The 19,618-nt window shown below is 43.2% G+C and overlaps 1 protein-coding gene across 1 annotated transcript in view; it reads left to right on the forward strand.

Annotated features, from left to right (window-relative positions):
- Positions 1-19,618, forward strand: part of TANC2 (tetratricopeptide repeat, ankyrin repeat and coiled-coil containing 2) — a 690,066-nt gene that overhangs the window by 105,154 nt on the left and 565,294 nt on the right. The window contains exon 2 of the mRNA XM_084615604.1: positions 14,578-14,641. The gene's annotated coding sequence lies outside the window, so the exon portion shown is untranslated. The remainder of the gene's footprint in view (positions 1-14,577; positions 14,642-19,618) is intronic.

Here is a 19,618-nt window from a genome sequence, read left to right on the forward strand (position 1 = left end):
TTTAAGGTACCTCCTATTACCTTACTGTCTAAGTGGTGGCGAACAGTTATGAAGAAGACCTAAAGAGGCTTAAAAAGTGCTTTCTTCATGGGACTGTGTGGATTTTTTTATGGAGGTGATTGATAAGGAAAGCCTTTCTTAGTCTGAACCTGGTTAGATTTGAGTGCAGTCTGGTCTCCTTCAATAACAAGTATTTGTTTCAAATGCTTTGACCACAGCATTGGAAAGTCTTAACCTGGATTTCTCCAGTTGTATCATTCCTGTGGAGAGCAAATGTCTTGGAGGGTCATGAATGACCAGACAAATCTGGAGATATTTCAAGAAAAATACTATTGTATATTGCTATTTTAGCTATAGTACATACATTCTCTTAAATTGTTTTGGAAATATAAGTTTGTTTCTTTAACATTTAACTACAGTAACAAAATACTGTATTTTAAAATGGCCAGACTGACACTTTCATATAATTTATATACAGACATTTCCCCCCAGTATTATTGGTGATCATTTATTTTTAAGTTATGGAATCTGTCATAAAGGTCAGGAACTAGAAGCACTGGCTGGAGACAAGCAGAGTATTGTTTGAAATTATGAAAATTTCCCCCGATAGCTCTACTTATGAACCTGCCTGCATACTGATCTGTAGCACTTACTATTATTATACCCCTCTGTTTAACACTGCCAGTTTGGTAGTGTTAAACAGAGGGGTATAATAATAGTAAGTGCTACAGATCAGGGACTGAGTCATCTATCTGCCGCCCTGACCGGGAAGTCTGCTGCTTGCCAGGAGCTAGGATTCACGATGTGACGGAGAGACTACCGAGACTCATCAAGCCCTCGGATCACTACCCCTTTCTGCTTTTCCACATGGGCACCAATGATACTGCCAAGAATGACCTCAAGCGGATCACTGCAGACTACGTGGCTCTGGGAAGAAGGATAAAGGAGTTTGAGGCGCAAGTGATGTTCTCATCCATCCTCCCCGTGGAAGGAAAAGGCTGGGGTAGAGACCGTCAAATCATGGAAGTCAACGAATGGCTACACAGGAGGTGTCGGAGAAAAGGCTTTGGATTCTTTGACCATGGGTTGGTGTTCCAAGAAGGAGGAGTGCTAGGCAGGGACGGGCTCCACCTAACGAAGAGAGGGAAGAGCATCTTCGCAAGCAGGCTGGCTAACCTAGTGAGGAGGGTTTTAAACTAGGTTTACTGGGGGAAGGAGACCAAAGCCCTGAGGAAAGTGAAGACGTGGGATACCGGGAGGAAGCATGAGCAGGAGAGTGCAAGAGGGGAGGGCACCTGCCTCATACTAAGAAAGTAGGACAAACAGCAAGTTATCTCAAATGTCTATACACAAATGCACGAAGCCTGGGAAACAAGCAGGGAGAACTGGAAGTCCTGGCACAGTCAAGGAATTATGATGTGATTGGAATAACAGAGACTTGGTGGGATAACTCCCAAGACTGGAGTACTGTCATGGATGGATATAAACTGTTCAGGAAGGACAGGCAGGGCAGAAAAGGTGGGGGAGTTGCATTGTATGTAAGAGAGCAGTCTGACTGCCCAGAGCTCCGGTATGAAACTGCAGAAAAACCTGAGTGTCTCTGGATTAAGTTTAGAAGTGTGAGCAACAAGGGTGATGTCGTGATGGAAGTCTGCTATAGACCACCGGAGCAGTGGAATGAGGTGGACGAGGCTTTCTTCTGGCAACTAACAGAAGTTACTAGATAACAGGCCCTGGTTCTCATGGGAGACTTCAATCACCCCGATATCTGCTGGGAGAGCAATACAGCAGTGCACAGACAATCCAGGAAATTTTTGGAAAGCGTAGGGGACAATTTCCTGGTGCAAGTGCTGAGGAACCAACTAGGGGCAGAGCTCTTCTTGACCTGCAGTTCACAAGCTGGGAAGAATTAGTAGGTGAAGCAAAAGTGGATGGGAACCTGGAAGGCAGTGACCATGAGATGGTTGAGTTCAGGATCCTGACACAGGGAAGAAAGGAGAGCAGCAGAATACGGACCCTGGACTTCAGAAAAGCAGACGTTGACTCCCTCAGGGAAGTGATGGGCAGGATCCCCTGGGAGAATAACATGAGGGGGAAAGGAGTCCAGGAGAGCTGGCTGTATTTTAAAGAATCCTTATTGAGGTTATAGAGACAAACCATCCTGATGTGTAGAAAGAACAGTAAATATGGCAGGCGACCAGCTTGGCTTAACAGTGAAATCCTTGCTGATCTTAACCACAAAAAAGAAGCTTACAAGAAGTGGAAGATTGGACAAATGACCAGGGAAGAGTATAAAAATATTGCTCAGGCATGCAGGAGTGAAATCAGGAAGGCCAAATCACACATGGAGTTGCAACTAGCAAGAGATGTTAAGAGTAACAAGAAGGGTTTCTTCAGGTATGTTAGCAACAAGAAGAAAGTCAAGGAAAGTGTGGGCCCCTTCCTGAATGAGGGAGGCAACCTAGTGACAGAGGATGTGGAAAAAGCGAATGTACTCAATACTTTTTTTGCCTCTGTCTTCACAAACAAGGTCAGCTCCCAGACTACTGCACTGGGCAGCACAGCATGGGGAGGAGGTGACCAGCCCTCTGTGGAGAAAGAAGTGGTTTGGGACTATTTAGAAAAGCTGGAAGAGCACAAGTCCCTGGGGCTGGATGCGCTACATCTTAGAGTGCTAAAGGAGTTGGCGGATGTGATTGCAGAGCCATTGGCCATTATCTTTGAAAACTCATGGCGATTGGGGGAGGTCCCGGACGACTGGAAAAAGGCTAATGTAGTGCCCATTTTTAAAAAAGGGAAGAAGGAGGATCCTGGGAAGTACAGGCCAGTCAGCCTCACCTCAGTCCCTGGAAAAATCATGGAGCAGGTCCTCAAGGAATCAATTCTGAAGCACTTAGAGGAGAGGAAAGTGATCAGGAACAGTCAGCATGGATTCACCAAGGGCAAGTCATGCCTGACTAATCTAATTGCCTTCTATGACAAGATAACTGGCTCTGTGGATGAGGGGAAAGCAGTGGAAAGTTCCTTGACTTTAGCAAAGCTTTTGACACGGCCTCCCACAGTGTCCTTGCCAGCAAGTTAAAGAAGTATGGGCTGGATGAATGGACGATAAGGTGGCTAGAAAGCTGGCTAGATTGTTGGGCTCAACGGGTAGTGATCAATGGCTCCATGTCAAGTTGGTAGCCAGTATCAAGTGGAGTGCCCCAAGGGTCGGCCCTCGGGCTGGTTTTTTTTCAATATCTTCCTTAATGATCTGGAGGATGGTGTGGATTGCACCCTCAGCAAGTTTGCAGATGACACTAAACTGGGAGGAGAGGTAGATATGCTGGAGGGTAGGGATAGGATACAGAGGGCCTTCCGTAAATTGGAGGATTGGGCCAAAAGAAATCTGATGAGGTTGAACAAGGACAAGTGCAGAGTCCTGCACTTAGGACGGAAGAATCCCATATGCACCGTTACAGATTAGGGGACTGAATGGCTAGGCAGCAGTTCTGCAGAGAAGGACCTAGGGGTTACAGTGGATGAGAAGCTGGATGTGAGTCAACAGTGTGCCCTTGTTGCCAAGAAGGCCAATTTGGCATTTTGGGATGTATAAGTAGGGGTGTTGCCAGCAGATCGAGGGACATGATCATTCCCCTTTATTCGACATTGGTGAGGCCTCATCTGGAGTACTGTGTCCAGTTTTGTGCACCACACTACAAGAAGGATGTGGAAAAATTGGAAAACGTCCAGCGGAGGGCAACAAAAATGATTAGGGGACTGGAACACATGACTTATGAGGAGAGGCTGAGGGAACTGGGATTGTTTAGTCTGTGGAAGAGAAGAATGAGGGGGTATTTGATAACTGCTTTCAACTACCTGAAAGGGGGTTCCAAAGAGGATGGATCTAGACTGTTCTCAGTGGTAGCAGATGACAGAACAAGGAGTAATGGTCTCAAGTTGCAGCAGGGGAGGTTTAGGTTGGATATTAGGAAAAACTTTTTCACTAGGAGGCTGGTGAAACACTGGAATGCATTACCTAGGGAAGTGGTGGAATCTCCTTCCTTAGAAGTTTTTAAGGTCAGGCTTGACAAAGCCGTGGCTGGGATGATTTAGTTGGGGATTGGTCCTGCTTTGAGCAGGGGGTTGGACTAGATGACCTCCTGAGGTCCCTTCCAACCCTGATATTCTATGATTCTATGAAACTGTACAGTGATTTTGAGATGCAGATTAAACTAAGAAAATAAGGTGACACTATCAAACTCAGATTATCTGTTATTTGCTGCCGGTCATCAATATATTTTTCATGAAGTGCAGCTTTCTCTATACTGCCTTGAAGTTACTCAAACCTTCCAGCCAAATAAGGTTCAAGAAAAAATTAGATCTTGTTGATTTTCTGTATTCTTCCCAGTTATGAATATATGTTGCACATGGTTTTTTTGGTTTTTGTTTTTGTTTTAAATCAACCCCTTAATAAAATAAAATAGGTCACTCAAGGGGCTTGCTGTAAAATAAACAACCAAATGTAGTCAGTTTTTCTTTGTGAAAAGCTGGTTTGAGAACCTCTTCTCTTATTTTCCAGAAAATTAGAGAGGACTGTTAATATTAAATTGATTCTACATCTAAAGTTTTAGGTCAGACTAAGTGTGCCCAGAGAACGAAAACCCACATACTGTTTCTGTTTCCCTGAGTTAAGAGATCCCTGGATCATTACAACATGAATTTTACATTAAAATTATTACAGATATTGCTACTTTTTATGACATTCAGTAATACATAGCAGTGTCTAAGAAGACTGAGCATAGCATTGTGTGTGGGTTTTCTTTTCGAAGTATTACCAAATATTTTTTTTTAAAATTATTTCTGGAGAAAGGTTTTAGATTGGAAAGATCTGGCTGCTGTGTGTATTTAGATATATCCCAAAATAGTTTTCAGAGTAACAGCCGTGGTAGTCTGTATTCGCAAAAAGAAAAGGAGTACTTGTGGCACCTTAGAGACTAACCAATTTATTTGAGCATAAGCTTTCGTGAGCTACAGCTCACTTCATCGGATGCATGCTGTGGAAACTGCAGAAGACATTATATACACAGAGACCATGAAACAATACCTCCTCCCACCCCACTCTCCTGCTGGTAGTAGCTTATGTAAAGTGATCACTCTCCTTACAATGTGTATGATAATCAAGTTGGGCCATTTCCAGCACAAATCCAGGTTTTCTCACCCTCCGCCACCCCCCCCCTCAACAAACTCACTCTCCTGCTGGTAATAGCCCATCCAAAGTGACCACTCTCCTTACAATGTGTATGATAATCAAGGTGGGTCATTTCCAGCATAAATCCAAGTTTAACCAGAACATCTGGGGGGAGGGGGTAGGAAAAAACAAGGGGAAATAGGCTACCTTGCATAATGACTTAGCCACTCCCAGTCTCTATTTAAGCCTAAATTAATAGTATCCAATTTGCAAATGAATTCCAATTCAGCATTTTCTCGCTGGAGTCTGGATTTGAAGTTCTTTTGTTTTAAGATAGCGACCTTCATGTCTGTAATTGCGTGACCAGAGAGATTGAAGTGTTCTCCGACTGGTTTATGAATGTTATAATTCTTGACATCTGATTTGTGTCCATTTATTCTTTTACGTAGAGACTGTCCAGTTTGACCAATGTACATGGCAGAGGGGCATTGCTGGCACATGATGGCATATATCACATTGGTGGATGTGCAGGTGAGCGAGCCTCTGATAGTGTGGCTGATGTTATTAGGCCCTGTGATGGTGTCCCCTGAATAGATATGTGGGCACAGTTGGCAACGGGCTTTGTTGCAAGGATAGGTTCCTGGGTTAGTGGTTCTGTTGTGTGGTATGTGGTTGTTGGTGAGTATTTGCTTCAGGTTGGGTGGCTGTCTGTAGGCAAGGACTGGCCTGTCTCCCAAGATTTGTGAGAGTGTTGGGTCATCCTTCAGGATAGGTTGTAGATCCTTAATAATGCGTTGGAGGGGTTTTAGTTGGGGGCTGAAGGTGACGGCTAGTGGTGTTCTGTTATTTTCTTTGTTAGGCCTGTCCTGTAGTAGGTGACTTCTGGGAACTCTTCTGGCTCTATCAATCTGTTTCTTCACTTCAGCAGGTGGGTATTGTAGTTGTAAGAATGCTTGATAGAGATCTTGTAGGTGTTTGTCTGTGTCTGAGGGGTTGGAGCAAATGCGGTTGTATCGCAGAGCTTGGCTGTTGATGATGGATCGTGTGGTGTGGTCAGGGTGAAAGCTGGAGGCATGTACAAAATAGTGTAACATTAACTCTGAATTTCCTGGATTTTCAGGTGCTAGGTTTTGGGATAACTACAACATTGCTGTAATGTATATTCCCCAAGAAGTTACTGAAATGTATTGTCATCCTTAATTCCATTTTAACATAGTCTTTAAAAAAGATAAAAAAATATATATATGAATCATAGTATATCAGGGTTGGAAGGGACCTCAGGAGGTCATCTAGTCCAACCCCCTGCTCAAAGCAGGACACTAAACAAGATAGTAAAAGAGATTGCTGTTATGTGATATTTCTAAAGATTTGAATATATATTATCAACCTTAGATATTTTTTAAAAATGTCAGGGAAGAATCATGGTTACATCAAAGCCAGAGTATATCAGCTAATTGCGCTCGCCTTAGAGCTGCTTTGCATCACAAAGAAAATCAAAGCCAATGAGATGTACTGGTCAATCTGGCCATGAATTTTCAGTAGTCTTAGGCTTGGTTTACTCTATCAGTTTATGCCACTATAACTAGTCATTCAGGGATGTGGAAAATCCACACCTCTGAGCAATGCATTTATCCCAACCCAACTTCCAGTATGAACGGCACTATGTTGATGCGAGGGCTTCTCCTGCTGACGTAGCCACCGCCTCTCAGGGAGGTGGAGTACCTATGTAGAGAGAAGAAGGTCTCCCATCAGAAAAGGTAGTGTCTTCACTTAGTGCTGCAGCACTGTAAGTGTAGAAAACACCTTAGGGCAGTGGTTCTCAAACTTTTTTTTTCTGCAGACCACTTGAAAATTGCTGTGGGTCTCGGTGGACCACTTAATGATCTTTCCAAATTTTGTTTGTAACATTAGTTAACTATTGTAAAGCGCTTTGGGTAAAAGCGCTATATATAAAAAACCTTAGTAATAATTAACTTTTTTTTGTTCTACAAATAAAGGCACACAACTCATATTTTAATATCTGTAGTCTTACCTTTCTAATGCAATGGATGTGCCCTCTCTCCCCCGCCATGGCAGCCCCTGATCTGGGGCTGGGAAGGGGGGGCGGTGTGTCCCCTGCCAAAGCAGCCACAGAGTTGAGGCTTGGAAGGAGGACCCGTCTCTCCCCAGCAGCCGCAGCCCTGGAGCTGGGGAAAGTTGCCTCTTTCTCTGGCCGCCGCAGCCCTGCACATCCCAAATTCCGCCCACCCCCTTTTCTCACCCCACTACCTTCTCCCACCTACCCTCCTATTTCCCCCCAGGCCACCACCTCACCTTACATGTGCGTCTTCTTAAGGGTCCAGGCACCTAAGTAGTGGAGCCATGCCTGCGCAGCTCCATTAATTAGGTGGATGGTCCTTCATTCTCTTGTGTGCAGCTGCCTAGGTGAGCATCTTAGAGGGAACTATCCGTGGACCACCTGAATGGAGCTCGCGGACCACTGGTGGGGTCCATGGACCACAGTTTGAGAACCTCTGCCTTAGGGTTTGTCATCACTGACAAAAGGGTGGGTTTTTTACAGTGAGATAATTAACAAGTGATTTCTCACTTGGAAATCCTAAATGGAGAGAAGACACTTGTAGGTTTTACCATGAAGGTAGTGAGGTGAGGTCAGCATTCTATCTTCTGTCCATGACTGACCCCACTTAGCTATCTCGCTGTAAATATAAAGTGCCCTGTCTCCACTGTTTTTGCAGAGACAGAGCTAATGAGCAGTAAATATGCAGCTTTTTTGTCAGTAAAGATGCAGTCTTATTGGTTTAGAGGACAGTGTTAACAAGGCTGGTGTTAATGTGAAGGGGGCAGGGAGAGCTCAGCCTCTGAGTCCCAGTGTGTCTGTGCTTTAAGAGCTCCCCCAGCACTACTGCCTCAGTTTCCCCGGTATTGTCGCCTCAATACACAGTGAACCAGGGCAGCAGTGACTTGGCAAGCCTTTCAAGTGCTGATGCACAAGCTGGCATTTAGCCAGAGACTCTTTAATGAATAATGACAATTGAGACAACTAATCTATCAATGAGAATGTTTGACACATGTCCAGTCTCCTTCAAACTGCTGAGTAATTCCAACCAATAGAATTATTGCATGAAAATTAGCTGTAGAGAAAGGAAGGTGATTGGTTGAGTAACTCTGATGTCACAATAGGCCCCACTTAATTTAATTTACCTTTACTGTGGACCTAAGCCTGACTGTTCCTGATATAAGCATAAATTAGATACAGTTTTGATAACTTAGCTTAATTATAACTTCATTTCTTCAAATATGGCATTTGCACAAGATTTCAGTTAACTTTATTTTCATTGAAAGTTTGAAGTGTCTGCATTATTCCATTATTAAGATAATTCAGGACCAATAAAAGATGGACACAGAAGGCTAATTCCTTAAAGGGCATAGTTTTTATTTAGTTTTAATGCATAAATTGATCAAAGGATTTACTTGTAAAGCATCAGAAAATGTGTTCTGTACTCTGAGATAAGTGCTGTTAATTAGGGGAGGATGTGATGTATTTTTCATAGTTTTACTCCCCTCTTCCCTTGGGGAAAGGCTAGGGACGCTGAGTGGCGTGGTGGATGCAGACGAAAGAAAGTTCTGGGTTTGATGGCTGGAAATGGAGTTGGAGAAATCAGGCACAAGCTGATCACTTATAGGATGAAGAACAAATTAGCTTTTAATGATTGCAGCTACCTTGTGCCGCTGACCGAGTCCTGGAACTAGCTTCAAAACAAAAGGAAAGGGACTACTCACCCACAATTACAGCTGCCATCTTACTCCACCAAACTGTAATCATCCTCTCCAAGAGCTTGCTATCCTGCAGCCTTTTCTTCATGGTTCCACTAAACTTTCTAAACTACTACATGCCACAAGGGGCCACAGCAATGGTTCCCTCAACCCACCCAGCAATATTGTTAACCTATCCAACTATACTCTTAGCCCAGCAGAAGCAGCTGTCCTATTTCGGGGCCTCTCCTTCTGTCCCTCCACCCCCACAAACATGATACAGTTCTGTGGTGACCTAGAATCCTATTTTCGACGTCTCCGACTCAAGGAATATTTCCAACACACCTCTGAACAACATACTAATCCACAGAGACCTCCCTACCAACACTACAAAAAGGAGGATTCTAGGTGGACTCCTCCTGAAGGTCGAGACAGCAGACTGGACTTCTACATAGAGTGCTTCCGCCGACGTGCACGGGCTGAAATTGTGGACAAGCAGCATCGCTTGCCCCACAACCTCAGCCGTGCAGAACACAATGCCATCCACAGCCTCAGAAACAACTCTGACATCAGAATCAATAAGGCTGACAAAGGAGGTGCTGTTGTCATCATGAATAGGTCGGAATATGAACAAGAGGCTGCTCGGCAGCTCTCCAGCACCACTTTCTACAAGCCATTACCCTCTGATCCCACTGAGAGTTACCAAAAGAAACTACAGCATTTGCTCAAGAAACTCCCTGAAAAAGCACAAGATCAAATCCGCACAGATACACCCCTGGAACCCCGACCTGGGATATTTTGTCTACTACCCAAGATCCATAAACCTGGAAACCCTGGATGCCCCATCATCTCAGGCATTGGCACCCTGACAGCAGGATTGTCTGGCTATGTAGACTCCCTCCTCAGGCCCTACGCTACCAGCACTCCCAGCTACCTTCGAGACACCACTGACTTCCTGAGGAAACTACAATCCATCGGTGATCTTCCTGATAACACCATCCTGGCCACTATGGATGTAGAAGCCCTCTACACCAACATTCCACACAAAGATGGACTACAAGCTGTCAGGAACACTATCCCCGATAATGTCACGGCAAACCTAGTGGCTGAACTTTGTGACTTTGTCCTCACCCATAACTATTTTACATTTGGGGACAATGTATACCTTCAAATCAGCGGCACTGCTATGGGTACTTGCATGGCCCCACAGTATGCCAACATTTTTATGGCTGACTTAGAACAACGCTTCCTCAGCTCTCGTCCCCTAACACCACTACTCTACTTGCGCTGTATTGATGACATCTTCATCATCTGGACCCATGGAAAAGAAGCCCTTGAGGAATTCCACCATGATTTCAACAATTTCCATTCCACCATCAACCTCAGCCTGGTCCAGTCCACACAAGAGATCCACTTCCTGGACACTACAGTGCTAATAAACGATGGTCACATAAACACCACCTATACCGGAAACCTACTGACCGCTATTCCTACCTACATGCCTCCAGCTTTCACCCTGACCACACCACATGATCCATTGTCTACAGCCAAGCTCTACGATACAACCGCATTTGCTCCAACCCCTCAGACAGAGACAAACACCTACAAGATCTCTATCAAGCATTCTTACAACTACAATACCCACCTGCTGAAGTGAAGAAACAGATTGATAGAGCCAGAAGAGTTCCCAGAAGTCACCTACTACAGGACAGGCCTAACAAAGAAAATAACAGAACGCCACTAGCTGTCACCTTCAGCCCCCAACTAAAACCCCTCCAATGCATTATCAAGGATCTACAACCTATCCTGAAGAATGACCCAACACACTCACAAATCTTGGGAGACAGGCCAGTCCTTGCCTACAGACAGCCCTCCAACCTGAAGCGAATACTCGCCAGCAACCACATACCATACAACAGAACCACTAACCCAGGAACCTATCCTTGCAACAAAGCCCGTTGCCAACTGTGCCCACATATCTATTGAGGAGACACCATCACAGGCCTAATAACATCAGCCACACTATCAGAGGCTCGTTCACCTGCACATCTACCAATGTGGTGCATGCCATCATGTGCCAGCAATGCCCCTCTGCCATGTACATTGGTCAAACTGGACAGTCTCTACGTAAAAGAATAAATGGACACAAATCAGATGTCAAGAATTATATCATTCATAAACCAGTCGGAGAACACTTCAATCTCTCTGGTCACGCAATTACAGACATGAAAGTTGCGATATTAGAAAAGAAAAACTTCAAAACCAGACTTCAGCGAGAGACTGCTGAATTGGAATTCATTTGCAAATTGGATACAATTTACTTAGGCTTGAATAGAGACTGGGAGTGGCTAAGTCATTATGCAAGGCAACCTATTTCCCCGTGTTTCCTCCTGCCCCTCCCCCCCGTTCCTCAGACGTTCTTGTTAAACCCTGGATTTGTGCTGGAAATGGCCCATCTTGATTATCATACAGATTGTAAGCAGAGTGATCACTTTAGATAAGCTATTACCAACAGGAGAGTGGGTTTGGGGCGTGGGGGTGGGGAGAAAACCTGGATTTGTGCTGGAAATGGCCCACCTTGATTATCATACACATTGTAAGGAGAGTGATCACTTTAGATAAGCTATTACCAGCAGGAGAGTGGGGTGGGGGGAGAGAAAACCTTTTGTAGTGATAAGCACCCATTTTTTCATGGTTTGTGTCTATAAAAACATCTTCTGTATTTTCCACAGTGTGCATCCGATGAAGTGAGCTGTAGCTCACGAAAGCTTATGCTCAAATAAATTGGTTAGTCTCTAAGGTGCCACAAGTACTCCTGTTCTTTTTGCGAATACAGACTAACACGGCTGTTACTCTGATAGCTGCCTTTCCACCCTTCTGACCCCATAGTGCTAGCAATTCAAAAACCTTTTAATTTGGCCAATCAAGGCCAAGGCCCATGGAGGTGGAAACATCTCCGACTCTGACTGCCATTAAATCTGCCATTCGCTATGTCTGTTGTGGGCCTTTCTATGTACAAGCTAGATGACTTCCTGCAGACTTAGTCTCTATTCGCCAGGGCTCAGGCTTGTTATAGTACATAGCAAAGAGGTTGCATCCCTGCTTTATGTCCAAAACTCTTTGATTTCTGATAGGCACTCTGACATCTTGTAATGGTGGTGGTTGCATTAGTTGTGAATGAGATACATGGAGTCCTCGGACTTCGGACACAATTCGTTCCTCAGAATTGCATTGTAAGTCGAAAGGTTGTAAGTTGAAACTGCTTTTCCCATAGGAACGAATGGTATAAAGGGGAGATTGTTTCCTGAACCAAGGCTTGATACAACTATTTTCACTACAATAACCCAGATTTTTTTACTAAATGAATTATAGATGACTAATGTTGCAACATCAATGTATTTACTGTACACTGTATTTTGTAAACAGCATTCAAATAAAAATATAAACTCACATATGCTGTGCAGAATGCCAGCCACACAGGCTCAGAAAGCCAGGGAGAATGGCACATATGCTGAGCCTCAGCCAATCACTGTTCATGCTTTCTGATTGGCTGCGCCTGGGGCTGGGAGTCAATCAAAAACAAGCAGCAACCCTACCTGGCAACAAACTACTCTGCTGCCTCAGAGCCAATCAGAAGTGACCCCTTCCATCTCCATACCAGTATAACGCAACGAGGAAGTGATTTCAAGCAAACTTATGCACATCGAGTGTCATAAGGGCAAAACAAGTGTTGTAGGGGTGAAACAGGTAGTCAGTTGAAAAGTGTCGTAAGTGGCGTCCGAGGACTCCCTGTATATAGTTGAGAGTCACTGGTATATTGTTGGCAGGTGAGCCCATGGTAGCTCTTTGTCTCTCCTAGTGGTCTCAGGTAGATACTGAGGAGAAGAGGGGATAGTATAGAGCACTATGGGGTACCACAGGCAAGGGTCTTTATAGAGGAGGAACAGTTACCCATCTGCACTATGGGCTTTGCTGGAGAGGAATGATAGGAACAGCTTCAGTGATGGGCCATCAGTTCTGGTCTGTCATGTAGGTAGGTTAGCAGTATCTAGTGGTCTAATGTATCAAAAGCTGCAGAGAGGTCCAGCAGCATAATCATGGAGATCCTGTCACTGCCCATGGCTGTAAGAACGGGTCATCTTTTAGTGCAGCTATAGCTCTCTCTGTTCTGTGCCCTGATTTGAACTCTGACTGTGAGGTATCCAGGAAGTTGGCTGATGTCACATGTTGGTGTTTAGTGGTTATGACTTGCTCAGTTTTTTTGCCCAGGAATAGGAGGTTGGAGATGGGACGGTAGTTCGTAACTTCAGAAATGTTAAGGTAGAATAACTTCCCGAATGTATGGAATGTGTGACTGTCAGATGTGCCAAAATGTTGGTGCAAGAGCATCTGGCAGGTTCCTGTTAAGGTTTTGCACTAAAGTGTGAATTTGATGAAGCTGCTTCTCAATATCTGTTGGAGGTGGAAATGAAAGCCTTATGTAGTGTTGGAATGTGTTATTGTCAGTGTTGTAGGCAATGTGACAGTGGCAAGGAATGTAGGAGACTTGTCCCTTAACTTATTTCCGTGCTTTTCAGTTTTTGAGTTGGTGAATGTGTCCTGATACAACTCTAACTGTCAATTAATTTTTGTTTGTTTATACTTCTCTTCTTCCTTTCAACTTTTTTGTTCTAAACAGCAACAGGTATATCAATGAAGCCTTCTGTGATAATATGCCAGTAGATGCCAACAAGCAGGATTCTGCACACATCACAATACTAATATATGTGATAGAACATCTTTCCATAGACTTTACACTATGTTTCAAAATACAGTACAGTATTTATAAGTGACCTTTTCAAAGATACCAGGTGATGCGAACTGATGAACTCATTAAACAGCTACTGTGCATACTTGATACAAGAACAAAACTAAATCCTGAAATTTTGACTCAGTTTTAACTCCCCTTCAGTGAGAGTTGTGCTTGAATAAGAGCAGAATAAAAACTAAGTAAAGCCTTCAGGAGTTAAATGAAAAAGCTTAGTAGTGCACAGAAAAGAAATACTCATGGGTAGTCACAAAAAAATGGTATAAAGTGCGCTCTTTTTAGATATTACACTGTAGTGTATATATTGAAAGAAACACTACATTATACTTTTTCTCAGTTCCTCACATGAAAATCATTGGGGGGGAGGGGAGGGAAGTGCTCCAGGTGATCAAAATTAATTTTGATCAGTTAAAGATTTACACGTATGGAATTTTAATGGTGAGGAGAACTAATAGGTTGTAGCTGATACATTAATACCCCATAGAAAGCTGTGAGCTGTTCATGTGATGATGATATTGTGACTTTATGTACCCTTTCTTCAGTGGGGTTTAATTTTGAATTCCAAAAATGTGAGATTTCAGAGTAACAGCCGTGTTAGTCTGTATTCGCAAAAAGAAAAGGAGTACTTGTGGCACCTTAGAGACTAACCAATTTATTTGAGCATGAGCTTTCGTGAGCTACAGCTCACTTCATCGGATGCTCATGCTCAAATAAATTGGTTAGTCTCTAAGGTGCCACAAGTACTCCTTTTCTTTTTAAAAATGTGAGATGTAGTTTTCCTGATAGTTAAATGGAATGTTTTGAGGGGTCTTAGTACTAAGTTTTGTTGATTTTTTGTGTCTTGCAGGATTTTTGGCACATGGAGGAAGGCGAACATCACTTAGAAATTTAACTCAATTCCAGATTTCAAGGTAGGAGGGCTCCTGCTTCCCCCATCTTCTTTATTAAATCAGTGAGACGGTTCCTTCAAGTAGAATGGAAATTCTGTAATTTTTCATGTTCATATCTATGCTATTCTTTTATTAGTTGAGAGATGTAATACAGTAGGTGATACAGTCTTCCTTTATCAGTTTTATAATTCTTTTGACCTGATTGTTTCATGCCACTTTTCCAAATCTGTCTTCCTTATTAATGTCTGAGTTTCATTTGTCTTATTTATTAGAGATAAGTGGCATAAAAATTGAGTTAAATAAAAATTGAATCATGCAGAGTTCTAAACTCTTCCTCTGGTTGTAAATATCAACATGCTTGTTTTTAGTTACTGATTAATATAATTTAAGATTAATTTTATAATAAAATTTACACAAAAGTAGTATAATACCTTACTACCTATACTGAAAGCTTCCTCCAGTTTGTGCTGTGTCCATAGCAGCAGGCAGCCCAGTCACATCTCCCTGTTGCAGAGCTTTTCTGAGGAAAATTCCAAACTTTATTACAGAATATTAGACTAACAGTTTGGCTTAATAATTGGTTTATTTAATTCCCAGCCATGTCTCAGGGCATTTGATGTTTTGGAGAGATTATCCTCTCAGTTCTGCTTTCTTTTCTGACGTGTTTGCAGTGACTGGTGCCCCTGCAGGCTTCAGAGAGACATAGGATGAGAAAAGTCAGAGGCAAAAGGGAAGATCTGGGTTCAGTGGGGATCTCAGCCGGCTGTGTAGGTGGGAAAAGGACTCTTTCACAACCCAATCCAGGTGGGATTACATCAACCCCCCCCTTCCCAGGGTAGGTAAACAGCCACTCAGGATTGGAGAGTCCATCTTGACAGTGCAAGAAACAGCTTTGGCAGTAAGTAAGGGGCCTTCAGATATAGCTCCTTTCCCCTGTTGCCACCTCTATAAAAGGCCTGCTCACCCCCCAGGATCTGTACTTACATCCCAGGCCGAGACCGAAGTATATCGGGATCAAAAGGAACCCTGACAATGTTATTGGTCCATTAGTAGGTGGAAATGGTAGAATCTTTCATGATAATTCAGAAGAGGCAGAAGTGTTCAATAAATATTTGTGTTCAGTATTTGTAAAAAAGCCAGACAATATATTCAAATCATGTGATGATGATGATGATGATGATGATGAAATACTTCCCACTTTTCAAACAGTGACATATATTAGATAGCAGCTATTAAAGTTAGACATTCTTAAATCAGAAGGTCTGGATAATTTGCATTCAGAAGTTTTAAAAGATATGGTCAAAGAGCTCTCTGGATTGTTGATGTTGATTTTTAATACCTCTGTTCCAGAGTGCTGGAAGTTCCAGAGTACTGGAAAAAAGCTAATGATGTGCCAGTATTTGAAAAGGCTAAATGAGATGATCCAAGTACTGATAGCCCTATTCAGCCTGACATTGATCCTGGGCAGAATAATGGAACAGCTGATACAAGACTCAATTAATAAAGAATTAAAGGAGGGTGATATAATTAATACTAATGAACATGGGTTTTGGAAAATAGGTCTTGTCAAAATAACTTGGTATCATTTGGATGAGACTATGGGTTTAGATGAGAAGGTAAGAGTGTTAGTGTAATATACGTAAAATTCTGTAAGGCAGTTGACTTAGCTCTTCACGACATTTTGATTAAATAACTAGAATGATACAAAATTAACTTGGCACATATTAAGTGGTTTAAAAATGGCTAACTAATAAGTCTTAAAATGTAATTTAATTGGGAATACCCATTGAGTGGGTATGTTTCTCATGGTGTCCCACAAGGATCTGTTCCTTATGCTATTTAATATTTTTATCCATGGCCTGGAAGAAAACACAAATCATTATTGCTGAAGTTTGCAGGTGACACAAAGATTGGGGGAGTGATAAATAATGAAGAGTACAGGTAATGGATAGGGCAATCTGGATTGCTTAGTGAGCTGGGCATTGTCCAGCAATGTTTCAGTATGGTCCAATGTAAATGTATAAATCGAGGAACAAAGAAAAAAGGCTATATTTAAAGGATGGGAGACTCTATCCTGGGAAGCAGTGAGTCTGAAAAAGACTTGGACCTGGTGAATAATCTGCTGAACACAAATTTCCAAAGCAATGCCGTAGCTAAACAGGCTAATGCTATCCTCAGATGTATAAATAGGGGAATATTGAGTTGGAGGAGAGAGGCTATATTTGGCACTGGTATGACTGCTACTGGAATATTGTGTCCAGTTCTGGTGTCCTTGTTTCACGGAGGATGTTGATGAACTGGAGAGGTTTCAGAGAAAAGCAACAAGACAATTAAAGGTTTGGGAAACGTGCCTTATAGTGGTAGACTCAAGGAGCTCAATCTTTTAAGCTTATCACAGAAGAAGATTATGGGGTGGCTTGGCCATGGTGTCCTGGGGACTGCAGCCAGGGCCATGTGCCCCAGCTCTGCGGCGTCCTGGACTTGGCAGAGGCCGTGCACCACAGCCCTGTGGCATCCCGGGCTTGGCAGGGGCTGTGCGCCCCAGCCCCGCAGCTTCACTGGAGGCTGCAGCTGGGGCTGCATGCCCTCCTTGCGCTTCCCAGGGCTGTCTGCAACCCCCACACCCTGCTGCGGCCGGGGTTTGGCCGGGGCTACAGTCGGGTCATGCACCCCTGTCCTGAAGCTGGGCCAGCTCTGTAGCAAGGGCTGTGTCCCCTGTGGCTGCGATCCTCACTGCGGCCACCGGAGTCGGGGCTGTGTCCCCTGCACCCCCATGGGACTCCATTTCTCCCCCTACCTAGACCTGCCCCAGTTATTTTTAGTAAAGTAACGGACAAGTCACAGGCTCTGTGATTTTTTGTTTATTGCCTGTGACCTATTCATGACTTTTACTAAAAAATATCTGTGAAAAAACCTTTGCCTTATTCATGTGTACCAATTGCTGGTGCATGAAGTTTTCCCTGTCAGTATCTGGAATTAAACATACCCCACAAGTCCATCCCATTCTTCAATCAGCACCATGCCCCTATTTAAAATAATTTAAGAAATTAATATACAGAAGTTTTTGTTGTGAAGCAGAGTCACTGCAAACATAACATACCTGTCTTAAACCCAGAAAAATAAGAAAATTAAATATGCTCTAAGAAGATCAGTCTTCCATCAACCCCTTTACCAAACTTTTCTCAGCACAACATACTATTATACCAAAAGTCCACAAATAATAATGTTAGGAGAAGGTAGTTTGGTAAAGGGGTATGTGGAGAAGAGAAGGTTGCAGGGGTAGAGTTAAAGTTGAAGTAAATGATCTGTGGTGTATAGTAATTGTGTTAATGGTAAGGTATATGTCTGTGGGTAAGGAGAAAAAGTTGCTTAACTTTTCATTTGCTTCCTCTTGAGCTTGAGTCAGGTATGTTATGTTTCTAGCAACCCTAGTTGCTTCACAAGGAAGTTTGTGTTTCTGAAGTAGGTTGTGTTAAGGGGAGAGTATTTTAATGCAGGCTACATTGATTTTAGTATGAAATTTTTAGAAAAAAACATTTAACCATTCATAGTGTAATGTGTAGTATGGGTCTAAATGTAAATGTACAGTTCAGGTTCAATTGATAAAATAATTATTTCATTTTCATTGTATAGTTTTTCTTCATCCGTAATTGGACAAAGTGCAATTTAATAATTTATCAGTTAGGGAGACTATATCCAAGTGGAGGTATCCCTGCCTTGGAGTGCTGGCTTCATTCCAGTACCAATACCTGCTATTTTTCATGCATACGTTGTTGTCAATTGAACACTTGAACAGACCAATTGCTGTCCAAGTTATGATGTCATACTTTTTTTTTTTTAACAGAAGTTAAGCGGTAAAAGAAACTGCATACCCTTTGCCCATTCATCCCATAGGGAGATAGCTAAAATGTGGAGTAAATACTCAGATTCATTGGTTTGCTAAGGTAAAATGGACTTTAATTCATAGAATCATAGAATATCAGGGTTGGAAGGGACCCCTGAAGGTCATCTAGTCCAACCCCCTGCTCAAAGCAGGACCAATCCCCAACTAAATCATCCCAGCCAGGGCTTTGTCAAGCTTGACCTTAAAAACTTCTAAGGAAGGGGATTCCACCACCTCCCTAGGTAATGCATTCCAGTGTTTCACCATGCTCCTAGTGAAAAAGTTTTTCCTAATATCCAACCTAAATCTCCCCCACTGCAACTTGAGACCATTACTCCTTGTCCTGTCATCTGCTATCACTGAGAATAGTCTAGATCCATCCTCTTTGGATCCACCCTTCAGGTAGTTGAAAGCAGCTATCAAATCCCCCCTGATTCTTCTCTTCCGCAGAATAAACAATCCCAGTTCCCTCAGCCTCTTCTCATAAGTCATGTGTTCCAGCCCCCTAATCATTTTTGTTGCCCTCCACTGGACTCTGCAATTTTTCCACATCCTTCTTGTAGTGTGGGGCCCAAAACTGGACACAGTACTCCAGATGAGGCCTCACCAATGTTGAATAGAGGGGAATGATCACGTCCCTCGATCTGCTGGCAATGCCCCTACTTATACACCCCAAAATGCCATTGGCCTTCTTGGCAACAAGGGCACGCTGTTGACTCATATCCAGCTTCTCATCCACTGTAACCCCTAGGTCTTTCTCTGCAGAAGTGCTGCCTAGCCATTTGGTCCCTCGTCTGTAGCGGTGCATTGGATTCTTCCGTCCTAAGTGCAGGATTCTGCACTTGTCCTTGTTGAACCTTATCAGATTTCTTTTGGCCCAATCCTCCAATTTGTCTAGGTCCCTCTGTATCCTATCCCTACCCTCCAGCGTATCCACCTCTCCTCCCAGTTTAGTGTCATCCGCAAACTTGCTGAGGGTGCAATCCACACCATCCTCCAGATCATTAATGAAGATATTGAACAAAACCAGCCCCAGGACCGACCCTTGGGGCACTCCACTAGATACCGGCTGTCAACTAGAAATGGAGCCATTGATCACTACCCGTTGAGCCCAA

This window comes from Lepidochelys olivacea (assembly GCF_965140295.1).
Source record: "Lepidochelys olivacea isolate rLepOli2 genome assembly, chromosome: 27".
NCBI lineage: Eukaryota > Metazoa > Chordata > Testudines > Cheloniidae > Lepidochelys > Lepidochelys olivacea.